The sequence below is a fragment of the Grammomys surdaster genome, unplaced genomic scaffold (genome assembly GCF_004785775.1).
Source record: "Grammomys surdaster isolate TR1022 unplaced genomic scaffold, NIH_TR_1.0 427, whole genome shotgun sequence".
NCBI lineage: Eukaryota > Metazoa > Chordata > Mammalia > Rodentia > Muridae > Grammomys > Grammomys surdaster.
In genome coordinates, this window is record NW_021604846.1 from 1 (window position 1) to 25,419 (window position 25,419).

The window sequence follows — 25,419 nt, forward strand, 5'->3', positions numbered from 1 at the left end:
CATACATTAAATAAATAATTTAAAAAAAGAAAAGAAAGGTCTGACTGATGTATGGAAACAAACTTAGTTTTGCAAATTAATAATGTTTCTGGTGTCTTTGCATGCAAAGATTTTTAACACATACAAAGAAAACTAAGTCTAGAGAGAAAGTCACAGGAACTTGCATGCTTCCTACAAATTATGAACTACAGAAACCAAACAAACAACCGAAGGGGGGGCAACCCCTTGTATTTTTTTACTATATAGCATTTGCAGTAAGGGAGTTGGTTTGCCATTTCATAAAATACAGAATGTGTGTCAGCTCCTTCTCTGTACCGACTGGCAGAGTCTGTCGTCTCACAGAGAAAGGAGGTGTGTGGTCTCAGCTTCAGAGGCTGCACTCACGACCACTTGCCATATTGCTGTTGGGTCTGTAGCAGAGCAACTAGTGTTCCCTTTGTGGCAGGAGTACACAGAACAAGAAAGGTCAGCCCAGAGTCCCAAAGTCCCCTGCAAAGGCACAGCTCTTCCCAAGAACCTAAGACTTTGTACTCCTTAAAGGTTCAACCATCTCGCCAGTAGTGGTCCCATATGGTGTCAAGCCCTTTACACCCAACTATGGATCAAGCCCTCTGAAACCATGAGCCGAAATAAGTAACTCCTCCTTTAAAGTGGTTTATGTCAGGTGTTTTGTCCCAGAAAAAAAAAAAATACAAAGTTCAGTAGACACAATGTTACCATGTAGTGTTCTCTAGTTAGTGTGTTTTACAGTGTTTTTTACTTTCTTCTTTAACATATCCCTGTGGATACTGGGGATGCAACTCAGCGGTAGAGTGTTTGCCCAGCATATACCAGGCCTAGAGTCCATCCCCAGAGTCAGTTAGTTGTTAGCTTTTGGGATTTGATTTGAAAGCACAGTATACTGTTAGAAAACAGGTTAGTTTAACTCCTGTCTTGAACCTTTTAAAGATGCACTAAGGTTTAGCGTGGGCCTTGAGCCTCCAGATTAGGGTCAACAGTTAGCAGAAAGAGGATTGCCAGTCTCCTCCTGATGGCTGCACTTGAGAAGTACCAGGCTCATTCTTGGCTCAGAATGTCTAGAGTCTAACAAACAGTGGGATCCTGAAAACTTTGTTCTCTTTGCCATTTAATCTGCTTTTTCTGGGTCATCGTCTCCAATGAATAACAGTAATTACAATAGTTAACCTTTTTCAAGAATTTTCAGTGCAGTGGGCATTACTCTGCCCTTCATATGGGGTTGTCATTAAGTCCTCTAAAACAGCCCTATGAAAATATTACTGCTCTCTCCTACAGAAGGGGAGAAGGGTCAGGGTCACATCAGCCAAAGAATGGCAGTGCTGCACTGAGATCCAGACTGTGTTCTAAACTGGGTTCTGAACTATACTTGATACTCAGTGTTCAGTTTCCCTCCCCCCTTTCCCGGAGCCCTGCCTGGTATTTGCGACTGCCACGTTACCAGCTCATTCCTCAGCTAGCCATCACAGATAATGTCCGGTCTTCTCATGGAACCTGACTTTGAGATGTGTGTGCCTCTTCTGTCCCCTGGTCTGGTCCTCCCTGTCTCTCAGGCCTATTTGATTCTGCCTTGTGCTTACAAAGGTCACTTCCTGGGCATTGCCTTCTGCCCATTCAACAGCTTTATTTTTAAACTGTTCAAGTCACCTTCTAAGAAGATGAAAGCAGTTGTGTCGCTGTGCCATTTAAAAATGCAAGATTTCCTTGTAGTTTTCACCAGTTTATGTTTGAGCTCTAGCTTCACTCACAGTGTGGCCTTCACCTATCTCTCCAACTCCATCCCCACCATACCTAAATGTAGGATCCTGCACACCGAATCTTTCTTTGATCTGCCTCCGATCTCACAAGTGACCCCTCTTTGGCTCTTGAGACCCAGATCTTCAGCACCTTTAGTGGCTCCTTCTCATACTGTCCAGAATAAAGTAACCACAGGTCTTCTCTCCCAGCGTGTCCTCAGGCCTCTGTGGTGCACTGTGCTGGGTTGTGACTTATTTGTTGACATTGTTGTTCTGCCATCAGCCTACAAGGAGTTTCAGCACAGGGACTCGCTCCTCTCTGTCTTTCAGACTTCGCACAGTTCAGACACGCAGTGACTGCTAGATAGAGGAGGACTGTCCAGTGCAACGGAAAACAGCACAATAAGCCGCCTGAGGCCCCTGAAGAAGCACAGCTGTGTGCAGCAAAAGGAAATCTTTGTGCAGGAGCACCACACAAAGTTGAGACCCTCGGTCGCCCAGGCCTGTGAGTCCAGAAGCCTGGACACAGCCATCCACATGAAGTCAGCACCAGAAGTTACAGCGTGCAGCCTTAGACTCAGCACTGACTCCTCTGGGCCTTACTTTCATGAAGACAGTCTAGAAACGTGTACATTTTGAACATTCCTTTTGATACAGGGACATCAACTCGGGTTGTCATTTCTTTCTTGATGAATTCCCACTCAATACTAATAACCTGAACTTTACCTAAACCCTGCCTCTTTTTCCTTTTCAGCTTCAGAATGAGTTGGAGAAAGTTGAAGGGGACAAAGCCGAGCTGCAGGAGTTCACCAACACCATTCTCCAGCAGACAGCTGATCACTGCCCTGACATCCTCGAACAAGTGGTCAATGACCTGGAAGAGTCCTCCTGACATGCCCAAGGAAGATATCAAGGAGAGGAGAACCTGAGGGATGGGTGTCTGAGTCGCCTCCACACCAGACCCAGCCAGCTGGACATGTCAGCTCAGCTGTTATGTCTGTCATCGTACTCTGCCTTCCGCTTTGAATGTTGCCTGCACAAATCTCCTGGGTCTCCGTGAAGAACTGCCCTCAGCATCAGCAGTGGCAAGCTGGGAGCTGCACTTGGCCCTTCCAGGAACAGGAAGCCAGAAGCCAGTCAGCTCATCTGGAGCCCACTCACTCACACTCTGTTCTTTGGGAGCCTGGAGCTGAAGCATTAGCATGAGTGCTTTCTCCTCAGAGGGTTGAGAAGGAGGGAAGAGCTGACCAGGGACAAAGAGAAGAGAGTGTTCCTCTCTGTGCTGTGCTGCCCTTGTGTTTACCCGGGTACAGGCCCGATTCATGCAGCTTAGCTCTCGGCCTGTTGCCTGTCTCACCTACACTGCTTTTAGTTGACAGGAGGAGGATATTCACAGTGGTCACCCTGGTCATTCTTCTTTAAGTCCTTTGACCTTCCCATGCTACATTCTTAGGTTAAATGTCTGACTGAAGAGAAGAGGGCTTAGTATGTAGGGTCCTGTTGTCACTGCTCCTCAGAAGATGTTCTGGGGGGCCAGGCTGATTCTTCCTGAACATCACCCACAATGCTCTCTGCTCCCACCACCTTGCTCCAAGCTGCTGTAGAACAGGGGTTGCTGGAGTATGTGATCCGCTGCTCACCATCTCAGCTTTACCCTTAAGGTACAGCCTCAGAGCCATGGCCTTGTACCTGCCTAGAAACTTCTTTTAGTACAACTGGGTTGGTCTTAATTCACACGCATTCCCTCCTCCATTCATTCATTCATTCAAAAAATGTTATGAAATGCCTACTGTGTACACATCAGTGTGCACAGTGCCCATCCTTGGAAAAGGCTTGGATAGGGACGGTGTGGATGTCCTGTGAGACATGCTCAGCTGAACCTTGGCAGGGAACGCATACCTTCTCCCTTCTGTCTTCCCAGACCAGCATTCTTTGTTCTCTACTCTCATGGCACCTGTGGGCTTGGGTGAGCCACCTCCTCTCCTGGAAGAGCCCATTTGGTAGGTCAGGATCTTTGCTGTCAGTGTTATTACCGTGAAACATGTTCTGTTTAAGGGACTGTACGTGCTTGTCTGTGTCAGCTGCCTGCTTAACACAGCTATGCACACCCCATGGACTTGACCAGCACTGTGCTGAAACCAGATGCAGATCCAGTTGAACTAGGCATTTTGCAGATTCCCCCCCCTCCCCGCCCTCCCTCCCACCCACCAGGTGTAGTGGACAGCTATCAGACATAGTCAGGCACTAAGAGAGGGCAGCTCATGTCTAGTTCTTCGTCCCTGAAGCAGACTCCTGACACTGCTGTCTTCTCATGAGGCTGCTAAGGCCTCTCGGCCTGCATTTCCCCCTCTGCCCTGTTACACTCTCAAAGCAATTTAATGCTGCCCACAAACTTCCCAGCCCTCAGCCTAGGGCATCATGCAGACACTGCTGTCACAGTAACTTGACAGTCACAGCCCTGGCTCCCCATCTTCCCTGCCATAAAGTGTCCCTTTGTGTGGGATGCTGGAGGGAGTTCCTCATGAGGGTTTGGGTGGACTCTGCATGAACCTCTCTCATGGAGATGCTTTTGTAGGTCCCGGCCTGGCCACCAGGAATATGGAAATGAGGCCAAAAAGTGATAGTCATTGCTGCTCAGTTCTCTTAATGTTTTTTTTTTTTTTTATTGTCCCATCCATAAATCCTGTAGAAGACCCCAGTACTTCAGGATAGGAAAGTTGGAATCTTATTTTATTTCCCTAACATAAAGAATGACTACCTAGTAACAGCTTCACAGGCTACAGTGGAATCCAGAAAACTTAGAAGAGTCCAGGCCCATAGGAGTAGCCTATCACTGCCGCTGGCTAGCTGCTGCTCCAACTGTTCTATGAGGGATCACCAGAGGCAGGCCTCCTTACATGTACCCATTTGGTGTTTACTAGCAGAAGCACCATCTGCCACCCTTACTAACTGGACATATGACCCACTCCACCAGTTCCTTCTCCATCAGGTACATCCAGAGAGGTTGCAGGAACCCTGCAGGACACATTCTTATTGGAGAAGGCATGTTTTTAAGGCAGACCTTGTCTGATCTCTGCACCACAGCAAAGAGTTCTCCTCCTCCAGTGGTGATCCAGCAACTCAAATGGTTCTGGAGACTGGAGCTAAAGTTGAACCATAAAGGGAATCTTTGTGTTAGGCAAAGTTCATAGGGTATCTGGCATTCAGATCATACTGACTACCATTCACTAAGCCAATATTTACCAAATGTATAACTGCCATTGCACTGGGACATGTCATTCCATGACTGTCATCCTGCACGTATGTTCTATAAGGTAGCTGGCCTTGAGAGCTCACTGCAGGTTGGCTTGGATCATCCTTATCTCTTCATTCCATCGTCAGGCATCGTAGCCTTCACACTAAAGTGAAGGTGGACTCCCTCTAGGCCTTCCTCATGGTCTTCCCTCTAGGTCTTTGAAGAAGGATCAAAGCAAAGATATGTCACTATGTAGGGCGTGACACCCACAGGCTCTGTGTCAGCAGTGTCTACCCCAAGTGACAGTAGGAAAAGAGGGCTGAAAGCCAACCTGGGGCTCCCAGCTCTGCATGCCTTAGTAGACTCTGTCCCCAGCCCTCATTGAGTGACTGGTGGCACATCTGACTGGGATTAACAAGTACTTAAAGACATTTAAGATGGGACAGTGGGCTTTAGCAACTCAGAAATGTAGAGGGGGGTCATCCAGTTCCTGCCAGCCTTTATTCTCACTTGAAAAGGCCTGTGTGTACCTCTTCCTCACCAGTGGGCTTTAGAAACCCTAGGAGAGCAGACTGGAATGAGACCACCAATGGTTGGAGGTTGCACTGTGGCTGACTGTGTCCTGTCCATCTGCTTGGCCTCCTGGGAAGAAAGTGTTGGCTCGATTTCTTTCTCAGGAGAGATGAAGTCAGTGCAGATGTTTCTCACGTGCTACTGTCTTACCTTCCACTGTTGACACTGGGACTGGCTTGGCATCACATCCTCCTATGCGACTGAAGCACAGACTCACTGGCCTCCCTCCAAGTCTTTGAAGAAAGGTCAAAGCAAGGATATGTCACTCCATAGGATGTGACACCCACAGGCCTAAGTCCCTCCAGACCCTGTGTCAGCAGTATCGAGGTAACTCTCAAGTCTGCCTTGCCTCCTGCCTGCAGAGTCCAGAGCCATGGGAAAGGAGCCAGAGGGGTAAGGCTACACCACAGGCCTGTCGGGCACCTGCCATCACTGCCAGTCTTGGAGATTCTGACTGCTCACAGACATATTCCTTCCTGTGAACCAAGAGGATGTTCAGGGAAAAAGAAAACACGTTTTACCTGGGGATCCTTCTGAACAAAATGGCTGTCTGTACTCTTTTTAAACAGAAATTTTCCAAACTTTTCAGTGTCAAAATTGTAACCAAGTGTCTCCTGATTCTTCCCAGTGTGTTTGGCAAGTGCTGTGACCCTGTTGTAGGTATTTCTCCTCCTGCCTCTTCTGAGGGAGAAGTGACTTGAGGGAGCGGAGTCTGTCCCGCCCCTGCCACCTCTCGTTTCTCTGCTTGTTGATATTGTTTGTGTGATTCAGAGAACGGGGCAGTTACATTGTGTCCATTGTTGAGAATATTAAAATATTAAAAAAGTAGTCATAGAACTAAGAAATTAAAGAGCTGTGTTTTAAAAGATGCAAACCCATAAATATCATGTTAACAAAGGAATTCAAGCTATGGGCAGCCTAGCTCCTCCCCTTCCAGGTTGGTCCGGTGGTAGCCAGGCCAACCCTTGGCAGACACACTGACCACACCTGAGTTAGGTGACTGCCTGGGAACAAAACACCTGCTCAGTGGAGAAATGAGAGTCTGGGGCTCAGAGACTCTCAATTGTGTCAGGGTTTTCTCTCCATCCTCAGGACCTCTGGGTAGGGGTTTCAAAGTTGGTGACCCCAGGACCTCCCTCACCCTCACATTGGATCAAGCCTCGTGTGCCTAGTGCTATGTTGCAACCTGGGCTTGGACCTGGAGCCCCTGCTTGCAAGGCCACAGGACCTCTTCCTGCCCATTTGGTGCTATCTCATCGTAACGATCTAACAGGGCAGCCTGGTCTCCTGGAGCCTGTGGGCCAGGTGCCATGGGTGGTCCGCAGAGCTTAGCTCGCTCTCTGACTCCTGATCCTAGATTTTTTTTTCCTTTGAAGCTTTTTAGACCCAAACTCCCTTGACTCCAGAGATGTCAGAGTCAGGGAAGGAAGTGAGCCAGGCTGAGGCGAGGAGATCCACCCCAGGCCACAGTAACACACCAGCCCAGCCCCTCTTCCTGCCACACCAGTATTACACCCATCCTTTAAAGCATCTAGTCCCACCTGAGGCACAGGCCGTCCATTGGCCCAGCTGCCCAGTGCTGACTAGATACCCAGGACAGGGATGTGGACGTTTCTCTGCACCCTTACTTACTTCAGAAGAGGCATGTTGCACTTTAGTGGGGAGCCCAGAACATTGGGCAGTGGCTTCCTGTAGCTTGAGTCCCTGTAGATAGCTATGGTGGCATCCTGATGGTTTGTGTGAAGCAGCTGCAGCTGCTGTCTTCAACTGTGCACATGTGTGCAGTTCAGAGAGTCAAACTGCCAGCCTGATGATGACATCACAGAGACTTATTCTGTTCAACTTTGCCTTGGCAATTACTGTAAACACTTTGTTCGTTCATTTTTTTTTCTTTTTTATTCACAAACTAAATCCATCAGGAAATTATAAACTTATTTAAAAACTGTGTGCTGCAACCTTCTTTAGTATCCTAGCCTGGTCTTACCCCTGTGACGAGACTGGTTATGATCTGGAAAAGCAGGAAGAGACCAGCAGCCCCCAGCAGGCCAGCTCCAGTGGCAGACTAGAATCTGAGCACTCTGTGTTTGGACAGATTCACAGTAGACTTGGCCTGCCAGTGCCTCTCTCTCACTTGGTGGGCTGGTCACAGCAGAAAATGCACCCTTAGATCCTGCTCCAACTCTGTTTATCTTTCAAAGTCAGTTTTCAACTTCCTTTTTCCTTTTCACCCTGTTCCCAAGCAGGTTGTCACCATGAGATCTGACTACATTAGGAAAGCATCTATCTTTATCTGTAATTATTAAAACACAAATTCAAAATTCACAATAAATTCTCTTGTTCAATATTCAGAATAATCCTATTCTTAAAATGGTGGAACAATTTTAATAGCCATTATACTATTACCTATAAATCAATGTCTTTTTTTTTTTTTACTTTTTTTTAATTTCTTTTTTTTTTTTGAACATGAAATGCTTTTTTATAGCATGTTTTACAAGGGGAGGGGGTAAGAGGGGCCAGGTGGTTGAAAAGTACAAAATCTTCTTGGCCTGTGCCTTGAAACATGTCATGGTCTATACGGTACACTGCCTTGAATTATGATCTACCTGCTGTTCTTCAGAAGATATGGTACACTGCTTGAGTTATGGTCTCCCTGCTATTCTTAAGAAGATATGGTACTCTGCTTTGAGTCTATCTGCAGTTGCTAAGCAGGATCTTGCAGTTGCCAAGCTTCAGAGGACATTGTGCAGGTGGGGAAAGGTAGGGGGTGAGGGTAAGGGCGAGGGTCCTGGCTTCTGGCATCTCCCCCTTCTCTGTTTAGTTAGAGAAGGTGTCTTATGATCAATCCCAACTATGTGAATTTTGAATTTGGATGTCTAATTATGAGGGGTCTTAGACAAGTTCACAAGCCCAAAACACTGATGTGAGACGAGTCACATCGATGGTCGAAGGCTTTAGGCTGTCGACGATGGGCAACGTCAAGGGACCCCGAGGTGGGTGAAAGGAGGGTGAGAGCCCTGTCTAAAGATTCATGAAAATTTTAGCATACAATTTTTAGGGATTTAATAAGATGTTTTAAATTGTGTTAAAACTTACATAGCATACAATTGGAGCAATATTCTATTTCATGGAGAAATAAACACTCTCAATATATATAATCCATATAGCTAAAGAAAGAATTCATGTGATTTAAAGTATAATTTTAAATTAAACTTATCAAGAAATATATGAAGATGAAATGCAAAATGTTTAAATAATTTAATACTTATGTATAATTTTATTGTATAAAAACATTTTATATTGGCTTAGAGTATCTTTAGTGTCTTGCAAAAAGAAAAATATGTTTTGCCATAGGTAATATGAAATGTTAAAATAATAAAATGCATAAAACCATAAAAAAATAAAATAAAATAAATAAAAACAAAAAACAAAAAAAAAAAAAAGGAAAGCATCTATCACCCAGGAGGAACTGATAGCAAGATGGCAGAGGAACAGGTGTGGCCAGAACTGGCTCCCACTTCAGGAATGTGTTCCAATGGTCACCTCAGATGTGGTCTGTGTGTCTGCATTATGAACACCAAGAGTAAAAATGAGGAGACTCATGCATAATCGTGGACACCATTGTGTGCTCTGGGACTTGTTGAGACCTTGTGCGCAGCAATATTCTGGGGCTACTGAAGGGTGCTCACATTCTAATTACCATTTTATTCATGACTATCTTAGGAAGCAAGGAGAAAGTCATGCTGAGTTCAACACAGTGGCTCATGCCTGTGCCCCCGGTACTCAAGAATCTGAGGTGGGAGGATTTGGAGTTGGAGAACAGCCTAGGCCACAGAGTGAGACCTGTCTCACTAAGGTCTCTACTCCCTCTCTTTTCTATGGAAATCACGGCACCTGACTGTGTTAATCTGTAGGAATTGTAAAGTGAGAGAATCATGCATTTTCAGGTCCTTTTCCTGACAGAGCAGCTGTTTAGACCTGCTGCCAGGCAAAGGAGTACCTGGCCTATTCATCAGACTGAGGAACAGTACTGCACCTGGTTGCATCATGGGAAATAGTAATGTGATTAGCAGAATGAATGCTGTGCTGCACAGCTTAAAGCCATAAGCACAGCAGACCACACTAGTCAGCAGTTTCCAGGGCATCCCATTCATTTTTTTAAACTAATATATTCACTAGGTTGTTGACCAGTACTTAGCTGCAAAGGAGTGGACACAGATCAGATCACAGGCTTGCATATGGTGCACGTAAACGCATGCAGTACACACGATTTTTAAAATGATAATACAAGCAGATATGAGCATAATACATACTTATGTTTTCCATTTTGAAAACTCTCAAGACACATAGTTACTTCTTTGCATATCTTGGAGCTGTTTTAAAATGATCCAGCTGTGTACTGGAGAGGGTCAAGGAGTAGGACATAGCTGCAAAAGGTTGGCCAGGGAGCGGGTGAGTGCTTGAAGCTGGGTATCAGGCTCTCAAGGTCTACCAGTAAGCCATGCTCCCTCTTCTGAGGTCTGTGTGAGATTTCCCTGATCAGCATCAAGAATCACATCTGTCTACTATGCTTTTGTGCTCAGCACACATGAGCCTCTTCCCCAGGACCATGTATCCCATAATCCCTGTTGGAAACATCTGGGTACGAAGACTGGTACTGTCAGATCGTTTGCTGTCTGCTAGGCTCTGATGATGGCTTGTCTCATCTCTACAGGAGTCCCTCAGGGGATACCCTGTTACCCATTTCTCAGATGAGGGGCACAGAAAGGTCAAGGATCTCAGACCTGCCAGCAAAGGCATCGCAAGGGCTCTCCAGTTGGTTTTCCCCACCGCTGTGGCTGCTGCTGGGCTAGGGGAGGAGACTAATCCTAATGGCCACTACTGGGTGACCCAGGAAGAGCAGCGCTTTGCAAATCCTCAGGTTGCTCACTACAACATGAATTTGACCCCTAAGGTTGTCAAGTAATTGGCTCTGAGAAGATCACATGGGCAAACACAATGCAGGATGCAGGATCCAGGCCTAGCCGGTGGCCTGTGTTGGCCTAGGAAGCACTGAAGAGCAATACCCAGACATGATGGCTACAGTATGGCTCAGATGGTGGGATATGCCTGTGTGCTAAAAGACCTGTCCTGAGTGTGTGTGTGGCCAGCGGGGGAGAGCAACATCTCACATCACCAGTTGGCCACCCTGTGCAAATGCATAAAATAGGAGTACCTGGTAAACTAAACAAGAAGAGGGGAAGAGAGTGAGCATGGCAGCCCTGGAAAATCAGTGCCTTGCTCTCTGAGGCTGAGGGGTGCCCCTGAGGCCTGGAAGGGAGAAGCTGCTAAGAGCAGTACCCAGCATCCCTGCACTGGGCAGTGATAGTCAGCACAGTGCCCACTGCCGGCCAGATAGTCAAGGATACATTTTCTGGTAGGGAAGCTAAAATGCAAGCTAAATAGCCCAGAGGTACACAGTCAACTAGTGACAGGCCTGGATCACTCTCCTGTGAATGGATTTCCAGGTGGTTCTGCCTCCTCACAGAGCCCCTGTTCCTATCAGAGGTTCAGGGCCAGGGAATGGAATAGTTGCACCAGACAGAGTCCTGCCAGCCTCAGAAGGCTGGAGGCATCAGGGCCACATGCTGGCTAAGGGTTCAGAGGAAATAGAAATGATGGGCCAGCCCTGTTCACTATCAGGATGGATATGAGTCACATGGTCTTGTGCTCTGTTGGGCTTTGGATACCATTAACTTCCTGGAAAATGGGCAGTTAATCACTTAATGTCCTGGCCATCTTCAGGCTAAACTTTACTGTGAAGGAACGATAGGAGCTGGCAGTGCCTTGCCAATGTTATTTGGTATATAGAGCACCCCTTTATTGTGTCAATGTAAGAGTAGACAATTGCCCCCACAACACATAATGGTTCCTGGGGTAAAATGGTTGTTTGTGTTCATGTGTTGGAAACTTAACTTCCAAATTTGTGTTGATGGTGCACCTGATCAGAGGTGCAAAGGAAAAGAATCTGAAAGTGAAAGGACCAGTGCGCATGCCTACCAAGACATTGAGAATCACTACCTGAAAAACACCTTGTGGCAAAGGTTCCAAGACATGGGATCACTTCCAGATGAGGATCCACAAGTGACTCACACCCAGGGATTCACCAGGCATCACCCCTAGTGCTGGCACCCATCAGCTGTTCCATGGCTTTAGCTTCGTGGCCACTGGTCTGATGGAGGATGACGGCAAACCTCGGGCCACGCAGGCCCCCCTGCACTCGGTGGTACAGCAACTCCACGGGAAGAACTTGGTTTTCAGTGATGGCTACATAGTAAAGGAGACAATCGGTGTGGGCTCCTACTCTGTGTGTAAGTGCTGTGTCCACAAGGCCACCAACATGGAGTATGCTGTCAAGCTCATCGACAAGAGCAAGAGAGATCCCTCAGAAGAGATTGAGATTCTTCTGCAGTATGGACAGCACCCCAACATCATCACCCTGAAAGACGTGTATGATGACGGTTAGCACGTCTACCTGGTGACAGAGCTGATGAGAGGCGGGGAGCTGCTGGATAAGATCCTAGGGCAGAAGTTCTTCTCCGATTGGGAAGCCAGCTTCATCCTACACACTATCAGCAAGACTGTGGAATACCTGCACTCTCAAGGGGTCGTCCACAGGGATCTCAAAACCCAGTAACATCCTGTACGTGGATGAGTCTGGGAACCCCGAGTGCCTGCACATCTGTGACTTTGGCTTTGCCAAGCAGCTGCAGGCTGAGAACGGGCTCCTCATGACACCTTGCTACACAGCCAACTTTGTGTCATCTGAGGTGTTAAAGCGTCAGGGCTACGATGAAGGCTGTGACATATGGAGCCTGGGTATTCTGCTGTACACTATGCTGGCAGGATACACTCCATTTGCCAACGGGCCCAGTGACACACCAGAGGAGATCCTTACCCGGATCGGCAGCGGGAAGTTCACCCTCAGTGGGAGAAACTGGAACACGGTCTCAGAGACAGCCAAGGACTTGGTATCTAAGATTCTGCATGTGGACCCCCACCAGCGTCTCACAGCCAAGCAGGTCCTACAGCACCCATGGATCACCCAGAAAGACCAGCTTCCCCAGAGCCAGTTGTCCTACCAAGACCTGCAGCTTGTGAAGGGGGCCATGGCAGCTATGTATTCTGCACTCAATAGCTCCAAACCCACGCCCCAACTCAAGCCAATTGAGTCATCCATCCTGGCACAGCGGGGAGTGAGGAAGCTGCCATCCACCACCCTGTGAACCTAGTGCAGACAGACTCCTCGGGGGCAGAGTCCTTCCCAGAGGGAGCAAGCCTGAGTCCCAGGACCAAGCGGAATGGAGTCCTGAAGGAACTGAGCAGCCCAGCTCACCCATGAGAGTGTGAAGTGCCTTCCTCCCCTGACCGGCTCTTCTGGCCTCAGGCTCCTTCGTGTGAAATCTGCTCACTGTACAAACTATTTTTTAAGAAAAAAAAAAGGCATCATCTACCATGAATTTCTTACAAGACCCATTTGCCCTTTTGACCATTGCAGCCCCAGGAGGAATGCTCACGTGTGTGGCTGAGACTCCCCTCTGTTGCCCAAGGAGCCATCTGCAAATGCCTCCAAGCTGCCCAGTGTTTCCTCAGAGTCTTCTTCTGGTTCCTCAGCCGAAATTGGTCCCCAGCCGTCTCCTTTTCCGTTCTGTTCTGGGTTTCTAGAACCACTTTCTGCTAGAGCCAAAGACCCCACCCTGTCAGCTCTTGGCTGCAGGCACCAGCACCACAACGTGCATCCACTGTGGGCCCCTGCAGTCGGATCGGACAAGGACAACCCCATGGAGAGGAGGCAGGGACCACTTTTTGGGAGACTTCCTGTCTGCCACTGGACAGAGTTCACAGGAGACCAGGGAGGTGGTCCATGGAGGATGAGGGTTTTTTCATTTCTTCCTCAGCTGGTAACTCAGGGTTCATCTGTCCAAGGCCTTTCTAATAAACATACAATCCTGATCAGAAAGCTCAGGACACCTCAGACCAAGGCCCTCCCTGTGCTCTGCCACTGCCCACCTGTCCCTTCCTTTGCATCTCTAGAGTTTGGCTCTGGGGTCATGTACCAGAAAGTGTTCACACTCTACCTGCCCCATCATCTACTGAAGCCAAGAAGCTCACCCATCTTCCCTCAGCCCCTGCTGATTCCTGGGCTCTTCTGTGTAGTTCCCAGGATCTTCCAAGACCTGCTAGTCGCTTGGGCTGGGCCAGAGCCTCAAAATCCCTCCACAGGCCAACCAGAGCCAAGAAGGCAGTGCAAAAACTCTTCGATGGCCTCTGGAGAACTGTCTTTCTTTTTTTTTTTTTTTCTCATATTAAATATTCAGCAAAATAAGCTAGATTTTACTCTTTTCTAGATTCAATTTGAGTAATTTGGGTAGTCCAAATTATATTGAATATGAAGTGGTTAGACAACTTAGGGAGGGGGGGATACTGTTAGGAAGGCAGTCCAGCAGCTAGAAGATTTCAAATAATAAGATCCTCAACAAGAAAAAGTGTCGTCTTTCTCTGTATAATGTTCCACATGTGAGCAGCTGGGGGTGGGACACTAGTGCAGAACCCTACAGGACTGAAGTCTTTTCTCAGTGGCAGCTTTGCCACCTTACACTTCTATTCCCACTCTGGACCTATCTTCTGAACTTTCTTTCTTTTTTAAAAAAATAATTTATTTTTTCTCAAATTGTAATTCATTCACACAGGGGTTATAAACACAGAAAGGCAGGATGTGGGGAAGGGAATGACAGTGGAGTGTGGGTGGAGAACTGTCTTTCAGTTCTCCAAATGGCAGCCTAAGTTTGGAGGTTCTGCTAGTTTGTGTAGGAGGCTAGGGTCAGCAGGAGCCTTCAGTATTGAGGTGCCCCCTCACCTCCTGCACCAGAGGATAATACTTGTCTTGCCAGCTCCCAATCATGGATTAGAGGGCCACTCTTTAGCAGCAATGGGGGTTGGCCTTTCTTGGAACTCTTCCTGAGTTCAGAGATCCTGTGGGGGAGCTAAAAAGCACCTGTGCCTGAGGAGAGGCCATGGTTGTGTGAGATGCTGCTCTGCTTACATGCTCAAATAACTTGACTCCAAATGCTGGCGTAGGCACCCTCCCATGGAGTCACTGCCATTAGAGACCTATCCATCTCTCACCTTAGCCTGCTGTATACCAAGGCCTATTCTTCAATATGCCAGGACACAGAACCACTGGAGGAGCAGTCAAGTGCTCTTAACTGCTGAGCCATCTCTCCAGCCCCAAGCTTTCCACTTTTTTTTTACACACTAAGTTATGTGTTCACACATTTGTGTGCAGAGGTCAGAGGTCAACCTCTGGTACCGGTTCTCACCTTCCACCTCACTTAGAGGCAGGACCTGTCTTTGCTGTTTGCCATGATGCTGAGTACTTCCGGCTAACTGGCTTGTGTGCTTCTGGAGGATTCTCCAGTCTCCACCTCCCACCTCTTCTCCTAAGCATACTGACGTTATGGACACATGCAACTGAGTCCAACTTTTATGTGGGTTCTGGATATCAGAACTCAAGCTGTCCATCTTGCACAGAGCATTTCTGCTATGGAACACTTCTCCCGGCCTTCAAGTGTTTTTTAAAAGGAGTACATGGGGGGAAGTTGTCTTAGAGGTTAACACACATGGCCACAGTAAGTAGGAGTTTTACTTTCTTTATGATTCTCATTTTTAGACTTTGCAAAGATCTTTCACTTCCTGGAAGGCCTTATGCTACTTGGTACAGTAGAAACATTCTTAACAAAATTTCCCACCATGCAGTGGGTATCCAGGGCAGTCCTGGAGCACACAGACTAACGGTTGGCACTAGAGTGAGTTACAGGGCAGCCTACCCTACTTACCAGCAAGAGTTCACAGCCAGAGCTATACAGCAAGACTCAATCTCAAGAAAACAACAGCAACAGCAACAACAACAACAAAAACAAGTCTAGCAAGATAGCTTAGCAGGTAAAAGTGCTTGACATACAAGCCTAACAATCCTGTGAACCCACAGTGGAAATAAAAACCAAATTATGGAAAGTTGTCCTCTGATTGACACATACACCTACACTCACAGATAACCAACATACATAGTTACATACACACACACACACAGGGGGGGTAGGGAGAGGAGAAGGGGGGAGGGACACAGAAGCCTATTGAAGAGAATATATATTTCCAAATTAATTATGTATTTTATATCATCTTGAAAAAACAAAACAGGACCAAAGGTAATTCCATACAGAGGACTATGCTGGGAATATTTACACTCCTCTATGGTATAGAAGGTCAGCTACCATAATCACAGCCACCTGTACAGAACTTTAGATTCATGACTACAAATGTTTCCCTTTATAGGCCTTTTGTTTTATAAGCTTGTGAATCTGTGAGAAGCAACAGACTTTATAAGAACTTTCCATAGGAAATATTCATGAGTGGAGGTACTGTCCTGGGTACCAGCATCTCATTGGCACTCAACTCACTGAATCTCATCATCATGAGGCCAGAACCAGTTAGTGGCTTCCAACTGTGGCACAACTAAAGGTTAGAACTTATTGTCTCTCTGATCAGGACATTATTCCTCTTTCTTTTTCCATGTAGGAATCCCTTACTTTGGGTAAGATTAAGGATGATGGTCTAGTTTCTTATCTAAAATATCACCAAAGGTTGGTTGGCTTGGTTTTGTGCACATCTTCTGCAGGTAGCCATAACTTCTGTGAGTCCATTACAGCAATGGCTGTGTCATGTTTAGAAGATACCATTTTATAGTGTGTGTATGCACGTGTGTGTGTGTGTGTGTGTGTGTGTGTGTGTGTAGGTGAAAATTTTGGTGGCTATGATCATATTTCATTGTAGGAAATTCTCAAAGAATATAAAGAATTATAATAAATCTTAGAGCAATCAATTGCTAGCTTATCTTAAACAAGAATCACTGACGCTCTAACACTCTTAGTAGGTACTTTCATTTTTTATATACAGACACACTCCTTGACAACCAATTCCTAAATCATTTCCTTCAGAGAAAAACAGCAACAGTGGGATATATGCTGCATATTTACATATATTTCCATGATTGTACTTTTAATATTATAAATGCTTTTGAATTCTATTCTCTTTTTTCACTAACTCCTTTTCTTCTGAATGTTGTGCTATAGATGCTAATCAGACCTCAAACTTAAAATCTTCCTATCTCAGTCACCAAAGTGCTTACTTAGATGACACACTCACGCCACTATGTCTGACTTGTAAAACTGCACATTTCTTCCAAACATTCTTCATTGAATTTTATGGCTATTATCATAAATCCTAAAATACTTTTGCTCATGAAAGTGTATCTATATTTCTGGAACATTCTTGCAGAAATTTATCACGACACATGAAAATCCTATCTCTACTATCAGTTCTTATCACTGTAAGGAGAAGTGTGAATCAAAATGCAGAAGGCAGTTTCCTGACATGCCCACAGAATGAAATAGAGTGGACCATTGTAGGCTTATATTTAAAAAAAAAAAAAAACTTACTTTAAAAATGTATTTAAATGCTTTAACCTCCATTCTAGCCCACCACCCACCAGAGGTAATGGAAAGAAAAGGGGTAAAAGAAAGTGCTAAACACATGGAGAGCCAGGTAGCCTTGTTGGATTCCTGCTGACCATAACCTTTATTGAACCTGTTAATATTGCACTTTCGTATACAGTACATCCATCTCCACCAGATAATGGAGTATATCACAATGCCAGTGAAGTTTAGACTTAAGGGCCCCTTGTTTGCACAGGCCCCCAAACTGGGCATGCATTAGCACTAGCAACTTTGGGTAAGATGGGTAAGATGATCTGAGCACAATAACCAAACACACATAAACATGGAGGAAGAGAGAACTACATGGTGGTGTCCACACATGCACCATGGCACCCACATGTCACACACACTGATAATTTAAAACCATGCACTTATAGTTACTACTAAGACGTTTGCAGATACTTTTACCTGTTAGCCTTTAGTCATGAGAAAGTGTATCATGAGAAAGATCCCCGAGTGTGAACACTGTTCTGGGACAGGAGGCTGGGCTGAGTTAGTCTAGCTTCAGAAGGAGGTTCTTAACTGCTTTGGGGAAGGCTGAGAGATCAGAGTAGGCATTCATTACCTCAGGGCAGAACCCTTATCTTATCCAGAAAAGTTGAGCATAGAAACCCCGTCAACAATCCTCCTCCTCCTCCATTTTTTGTTTTGTTTTGTTTTGTTTTGTTTTTCGAGACAGAGTTTCTCTTTGTAGCCCTGGCTGTCCTGGAACTCACTTTGTAGTCCAGGCTGGCCTCAAACTCAGACATCCGCCTGTCTCTGCCTCCCAAGTGCTGGGATCAAAGGCGTGAGCCACCACTGCCCGGCAGCAACAATCTTTCTTAGGGTGCCCTCATCCTAGTATAGAAAATCCCACTCTAATATTTTCAGCCTCAAATTGGAGGAGGGCCCCAGTGAAAGCATACAAAGAAAAAGAGTTTGCAGAAATATCCCTAAGAAATATCATGATGTGTTCAGATGCAAAGGAAAGAAAGGCATTTTTCCTCAAAGGATATGTGCTTGCAGCAGGCAGGTTCTTCCCCTCACAGTTAGTGAACATTGTGTGGTAATTAAAAATCCTTTAAATAGCAGCAGTTTCCAAATGAGACTTTAGCTAACCGTTTCTGTATGTATTGTAGTGCTGGGGCTCACCCCAAATGTCTTGTGGATGTTAGGCAGCATTCTTCCACTTAGCATAGACATTATGTTAGGTTGATATTAGGATTATAAAAGACTAAGTTTGGATGTAAATGCAAGCCTTGTCTCTAGGCTGTGAGTAATAGCTTCCAGATATATCATCAGCACTTAATGTTTCCTTATTCACTTTCTCACATAAGCAGCATCATAAAAAAAGATATGAAATGCTACAGTCAGGATAGTGAAAAAGATATGAAAGTTACAAGGCTTAATTTGATATGATATTTATCCAGTGAACAATCATAAAATCTTCTGAAAAAAAACAATGACCAAGCTAGTGAGAGAACGTGGGATTGGTGTTTGGGAATCTGAGCTGTGGGTGAAGAACATGATTTCTAAAATGGGAATCTGGGTGTCTCTCTCCAGTTCCAATACACCATCTAGTCACTGTGTGACCTTTGTCACTGTGTGACCCTTGTCAGGATATTTAAAGTCTGTCAGCTCTAAGGTGAATACGACAGAACATATCTAAATTTCTATGACAAGTAAATGAAGACAAGTTCAAAACAGCTGTTAAAGAATCACTACCATATTATAAACACATTACCTTCTTAATTAACTTACTTTCTTGAGGAAAAAAGTATTGGAAATATCCATTTTCCAGGAAATAAACAGCTTTCTGCCTCTCTGAAAATGCTAGTGTGACATTCTTCAGGCAGCAGAACTTGTCAGGGAATGTGTTAACCATGACTCTCCAGCATCCATCAAAGGTTTGCTTTCTGCCGCTATTTATTGTACTCTAATATATCAAAGGTCTTGGGCCCTTTCTACTTCTTCTCTCCCTCAGAGACTCTCTAGCCTCAGTAGTAATCAAACCTATCAAGTGGATGAGTAATGAACCAAAATGTCACATCTCTGGTTGGAGTCTATGCACAAAGCAATGTCGCCTCCTTATCCTCTGCCAAAAACCCGCTCCACTGCAGGCAGTCCCCAGAGCAGCACAGTGACACCACTGGCCTGAAGTCCTTTGCCTCTGGACATCTCTTCATGTTTGCAACTGTTTATTAGAAGTGTTCTCCAATGATTGTTGACTTTTCTTTTATTATCACCCTGAAGCCAAGAATTTATATTAAAGGAAAATATGAACTAAGTTGAGAGAAAAGCCAGCATAAACTACTGAACTTCAGTGCTTTTACACTATATATGTGTACGATAATGGATAACAAACTAGAAGACCTCATCATTATCTTAATCATAACTTTAAAAAGTATATTACTCATAACAAATGAAGATTTTAGTCTTTCTTAAAATTATGTAGAATTTTCTTAGTCCATGAGCTGGTGATAGCAGATTTGTGAGATTCTGTATTAATTCAGAAACCTCTACATTTTTGTTCAACTATCTAGTGGTTGTATTATCAAGAAAACAAGCTTCTGAAGAATACAGAAACAAGTATTGGAGGATAGAGAGTTTAGAAAACAAAAAACAAATGGCTCCTTAAGAAGCTTAGAATTGCCCAATCAAACGCTCCCATCATCCAGAGTTCCACTGTGGGTAGCTAGGAGAAAAAACTGTTTCTAAATGCCACGTGCAGGGAAATTTTCCTTGAGAAATGCAACTGCGGTGGAACACAGAACGCCTGCAGTTCTACAATCAAGGTCTATGCCTCTGTCACAGATGACTGAAACAAGCAAGCAAATCACAACAGTGGCTTCCAAAGCTTCTGCGAAAGTTTCTCCTGCAGCAGATTCCCAACAGAAAAGCTATTCCAGGTGGAATAGGACCTGGAACCCACAGCTGGGCAGGCAGACCTGCCTGAGAGGCCTCTACAGGACCCTTGGGGGCTACAAAAACTGTCACAGCATTTGAACTCAGGTTACCATGGATCACAACCATAGCATTTTCATCTTTCCCAGAAGCACTGTCTCTATCTCTACGTTACTACATTAGAACTGTAAGTCTGAACTCTATGGAGGACTTGAAGCTCAGTTAACATTCTGCATGTAGTGACAACAGCTGGTGCAAGACCTTGGGTCTGCACCCCAGACCATGGGACCGCATAAGCTGGAATTATCACAGAGTCTCCACCAGTCCCTGGGTTGTCGGACACATACATGAAAGCAGCCCACTGCTCTCAGACAAGAGTTAGAGGGCCATGTGGATATTAAAGAACACCTCACATTTTGATCATTCCATGGACAGCTGTTGTACTAAATTTGGTCAAACATGATCCCGGATCATCTTTACTCATAGCATCCAACCGTTCACTGCTTTTATACTTCAACAGTAAGTGTTTACCATCCTGAGTCGGGTATACAGAGGGAATATAAAATAAAAGAACAAAACAAGGTATATGTTATATTTTATAGCTGCCAAAAAATTACATTAAAACATATTTATTACATGGGGCTGTAAAGCTCTCTCAGAGGACCCAGGTTGGATTCCCAGAGCTCACACAAGTCACTCCAACTCCAGGGGAAGTGACACCGTTGCCTGGTCGCTTAGAGCACCAGGAAGAAACTCACACGAAGGCAATACATCCATACATATAAATTTAAAACAACAAACAAACAAAAACAAGCATTAAGAGAGGTATTTGATTTATAATTTCAGGTCACAGTCCATCAGAGAGAGGAAGCCAAGGCAGGGACTCACACCCAGAGTCAAGATCAAAGACAACATGGATCCTTCTGTGCTTGCTTGCTGCTGCCAGCTAGCTTCCCCTGCTCTCACACACACCAGGGCCAGCCCATGAAATGCTATGCTCACAGCGGGCCGGGTCTAACTATATCAAGACAGTCTCCCTCAGACATACCTACAGGCTAAAGTGTTTCAGACAATTCCTTAGCTGAGGTGGTCTCTCAGGTATTTCTAGGTTGTCAGGTTGACAGTTAAGGCTCAACATGGGTCAACTGGATTTGTCGTGGCTGCTCCTGTCCTCAAAGGTCCACTGGTGTGCCACAGGTAGTGACTCGAGATGACAAACAGACACATCCTCAAACACAGAATCTGTGAATTACAATTAACTATGTGTGTTAAAATTTATTGAACATAATCTTCAAATGATAGGTCAAAACGAGATAAAACCACAGGCTACAGAAATGTTCATTTCTGCTAAGTAAGCACTTCTCAACCACAAAGCACTCCGCTCCCCAAGGAATATCTGGCAGCAGCCAGTGATATTTGTTTACTGTCAAAGCTGGGCCTAGAACATAGAGTGAAGATGCAACTGTTCACTCAACACTGAAGAGTTACCTAGTTGCAAATGTCACCAGTATCAAGATGAAGAGCCCCTGCAATAACTGTTCCACTAAGATCAAATTTTTAAAATTGTAGCTTAGGGGACTGAAGAAGTGGCTCAATAGCTAAGAGCATTTAACTACTCTGCCAGAGGACCTGGGTTCAATTCCCAGCAACCACATAGTAATTCACAACTACCTATAGCTTCAGTTCCAGGAGTTCTGACACCTTCTGGCTTCTGTGGGCACCTGCATGTACAAGGCACATATAAACTCTTGCAAGCACGCACATACACATAAATAAAAAACATAAATTTTTAAAGTGTGTATTTTAGTGATCTTCTATCATCTCTACTGTGCTATCTCACAATGTCCAGGATGACATGAGTCCATTTCATTGTTTGGTGATCATATACCTTTGCGCTTCATGAGCTAATGAGCTAATACATCTTAGCAGACATATCAAAGACATGAAACAGCTATAAGCTATGTTGAAGGAACTAGAGAGGAGGCATATTGGTTAAGAGTCTGCACTGCTTTTCCAGAGGATCCTGGTTCTGTACCTAGCACCCACAGTGGGCATCTCACAGTCACCTGTAACTCTAGATCCAAGGGGATCTAACCTGCAAAAGCACCTGCCTTCACATACACATAGTCCCCATTCCATATATATAATTTCAAATAAAATCTTTCTTTTTTTAGAAAGTTATATGGAAACATATGGGGCTGGGACTGCAGCTCAGCTGGTAGAGCACTGGCCTAACACACACTAAGCCCTGGGCTTCTCACCAATATCACAGAAAACCAGGTTGGTGGTGTACGCAGGCCTTAACCACAGTACTTGGAAGGTGTGGCAGCAGATCAGCCATTCAAGGTCATTATCAACTACAAAGCTAGTCAGAGGCAAGCCAGGAAAGCAAGACTCTGGAGAGAGACAAAGAAGGGGGAAGGGAATGAGCCAGTTCTTCAGCCACTTCCATTGTGTTACAATGTGATAACAGAGATTGAGTACTTCCAACAATCATACAATGAATTAGTCTAAAATCTAGTTCTTGCTTTCCCTATCAGGTAAATAAAGATTGTAAATTTAAAAAATATACTGTGTTGTCTATTGCACACTGTCCCCCAGCTAGAGAACCCAACTTATTCCTAAGAAAATTTCAAAGTCAAGAACAGTTAGAGAAGATCCCCATGGTTACCCTTCCCAAAGTGAGAAACTAAAAATGTCTTATGTCTTAAGAGAATACACAGAGGTACAATTTGAGTAGTATATCCAGAAGTACAATTTAAGCATCCAGGTGCGTGCCCCTGTACATGCGCGGGCGCGCACACACACACACACATGCAGGCACATACACATGCACACTCACACACATGCACATACACACATGCACACACACACACATAGCACGCACACACACATATGCTCATACATGCACACACACACATATACACACACATGCACACACACACATACACACACATGCACACACACACACCCATATCCTTAATTGCACAAATGCTCAGCACCCTTCATTGCTCCCTCCCCTGTGTAGATTCAGCATGTCACACTTATTCATGCTTGAATCTATCATATTTTCAAAATATCAAGTCAAGCAATTCGTAGAGTAGCTTCCAAGCTTCGTCAAGAGCATCCCAGACTCTGAGCTAAGATAATCAGGGTGAACCATCCCCACTGGAAGGCAGGCTGGTGAGGAGACACACTAGAGGCTTGACTTGAGTTCTTAGCTGGATGATCTGAGCCAAGTCATGCTGTTCAGAGCCACTTTTTTTCTTAAAAGATGTTTTAGTTCAACAGTGTAAAAATGTCCCTAGGATATTACTTCTTGTTTTAAGTATGGTCCGTCTGAAATTATATGCTCTATTGGCTCAGGTCTTCACTTCCTGCCAGGTCCAATTGGCCCAGCAGACCTGGGACCTGTCCTCTTCTTCGGCCTTCTCTGACCATCTTCTCCAGTTCCTGATGTCCCTCTCCGCAGTCTCCATTTGCACCCCTTCCCTCAACCTTTCTAGTTCTATATCTGAATTCGGGACCAAAGACTTCATACCTTTGAGTGCATCATCAGCACAAGCTATGAAGCTGAGACCAAAACTGTAACTCACACACCAACACACAGATCGAAAGCACAGACGGGTGACTCGGGAATCCAAGTTTAAACTGCACCTCCCAGCTTTCCTAAAAATAGTTACCTTAGCTCAGAATAAAACACGGGCTTCCCTAGAACTGACTCTTGGCATGCATGACCCATTATCATCTTACCTCAATTTACATGTCTGCCCAGTGACCTGCCCCATCCTTCAACCCATTTTAAACATCACCTAAACTAGGAACTGCCACCCACTCACGTCTCTGGTGAGACAAGGACTGCTTCTCTAAATTTCCACAGCATGTAACATACAATATACCACATATACCACCACCACCACCACAACAACAAAAGCATTCTCGGAGACCCCAGGTTGGACACTCAGGCTTAGGGATTACACACCAATGATGGATTCACATGCAGTGGCCAGTATAGCTGCTGACTCACTGGACAGTGGGCTAAAGGTGGGTGGGGAGACAGGTGAAAGAATGGTTTTTAGGAAAACTAAACAATTAGACATTCTTTACTGTTCATATGAATCAGTGGAAGATGCAGGAAATCCACCCAACTGACAAAGTTTGCACAGGCCCAGTGAAGATGTGAAAAAGATAATGAAGACAAAGACAAAATTTGGTCCCCAGAGACGTTTCCTGGGTATTCACAGACAGGGGTAAGATGATTGTCCATTCTTATTCTCACTGCCCTAAACAACACCAGAACAGGCTGAACGGCCTGTCTGCAGAATGACCTCTCACTCACCTTAGGTTGTTAGCTTTCTGCCACAGCAATATGGAAACATAGGGAGAGTAAGGCCAAACAAGAGAATCATGTTGTGGTTTGAATAAGAATGGCCCCCAGAGGCTCATCTATTTCACTGGTTGGTCCTTGGGGAGTGGCACTATGTGAGGGATTAGGAGGTGTGGCCTTGTTGGAGTAGCTGCATCCCTGAGGCTGGGTTTTGAGGTTTAAAAAGGCCAAGCCTGCAGCCTATGGCTCTGGATGCTGAACTCTCAGTTTCTTCTCCAGCACCATGTCTACCTGAGTGCTGCCATACTCTCTGCCATGACGATAATGGACTAAACCTCTGAGACTGTAGGCCAGCCCCAATTCAATGTTTTCCTTTATAAGAGTTGCTGTGGTCATGATGTCTCTTAGCAGCAATAGAATACTAAGACTCATGTTTACTACTTGAGAAGCTACCCTTCTCTGAGTTTTCAGCCAATGTGTTGTGCTTACTTATAAGTCAATTTGAGTCAATGAGAGAGAGAGAGAGAGAGACAGAGAGAGAGAGAGAGAAGCAGAGAGACAGAGAGAGAACACACACAAGACATGGACACACACATGAAGAGACCAAAGGAGGACATTGAGTGTTTTTCTCTCTCACACCCCTCCTTACTGACTTCAGACAGGATCTATCACTTAACCATAAAGAGTTTCAGCTAGGCTGGCTAGCCAACAAGCGCTGAGTCTACCTGTCTCCCCTCACCAATTCTGGATTACAAGAATGTGTGGCCATTCCTAGCTTTTTGCATAGGTGCTCGGGATTTGAACTCAGCACCTCATACTTACATAGCCAAGAGCTCTTAACCACTTCTCTGACCATATCAAGCCTCTTGTCATTAGATACACAAGCCCTTTCTGATCTGAGCTTTTCCTATTCACTCAGAACCTACATAAACTCCCGGTTCTGAGAGTTTGTATGTTGTTCCCAGACATCCCCCATTTGTTCCCAGCTCCACAATGGTATGTCTAATGAGGCCTGACATATTCTTTTTTTCCCTCAGCCTTTCCATCATCCAAATCCTGCCT

At 45.2% G+C, this 25,419-nt stretch overlaps 1 pseudogene; it reads left to right on the forward strand.

Moving 5' to 3' along the window:
• The first annotated feature begins 10,166 nt into the window (after nt 1–10,166).
• On the forward strand, nt 10,167–17,116 carry LOC114632824 (annotated as a pseudogene).
• Nucleotides 17,117–25,419: the final 8,303 nt, after the last annotated feature.